The 755-nt window shown below is 51.0% G+C and overlaps 1 long non-coding RNA gene and 1 pseudogene across 1 annotated transcript in view; both read left to right on the forward strand.

Annotated features, from left to right (window-relative positions):
* LOC116692392 (immunoglobulin kappa light chain-like) overlaps positions 1–755 on the forward strand; it is a 27,025-nt pseudogene that overhangs the window by 17,791 nt on the left and 8,479 nt on the right.
* Positions 1–755, forward strand: part of LOC116692393 (uncharacterized) — a 14,783-nt gene that overhangs the window by 13,948 nt on the left and 80 nt on the right. The window lies entirely within an intron of this gene.

The following is a 755-nucleotide window of genomic DNA, read 5'->3' on the forward strand; positions in this document are numbered from 1 at the left end:
AAACTGATTTGATGAACACGTCTTTATTGTCTTTAAACACTGAAATAACATAGAAAGATTGCAACAAGCTGGTAAATATCGCTATTGAAAGATATCACGTTAAAATACAGAGATAGTTGGGCAGAGAGCTACTGGGATCCGTATCAGCGGAAACCAGTAGCAGAGTCCGCAGTGAGGTCCAGGTCAGGACTGGGACACTGTCTCTTCCTCAGTGTTCTGAGGAGCGGAGCCTGGGAGCCCTGGTAGGCCTCACAGGTCACAGAGCCCACCTTCCCCCGTCTACGGGCATTGTAACAGGTGCTGCTCCAGCTGTAGTGGCCGTCCTTCCCCCCAGCACCCCGGGGCTCCTGCTATCCTCCCAGTTGCTGCTGCTGCTGGCCGTACACCTTCCAGGCCACACTCAGTCGAGGGGAAGCCACTTGTTGTGCAGCAGAGCACTATCGTGGCCTTCCCTTCAGGGAGCTCCTCAATGGAGGTGTGGGCAGCACCTTCAGGGTGGGGTCAAAGACTCGACCCACTGCATATAGAGAGTGAGAGAACAGAGAGGAGATAGAGAGAAGAGAGAGACTGAGATAGAGAGAAGAGAGAGAGAGCGATTACGTAAACTTCATATGAGTATCCCCTAACCTCTAGCCTGTTTGGCTAATCAGAGAAGGGCTCCGAAGTTCTGCTGGCGAAGTCCTCATATGATAGTAATCAACTTTTCGAAGAAACGTTTCCTTCCCTCTCTGAGCTCATGTAACCATAAAAAGGCA

Source organism: Etheostoma spectabile, chromosome 7 (genome assembly GCF_008692095.1).
Source record: "Etheostoma spectabile isolate EspeVRDwgs_2016 chromosome 7, UIUC_Espe_1.0, whole genome shotgun sequence".
NCBI lineage: Eukaryota > Metazoa > Chordata > Actinopteri > Perciformes > Percidae > Etheostoma > Etheostoma spectabile.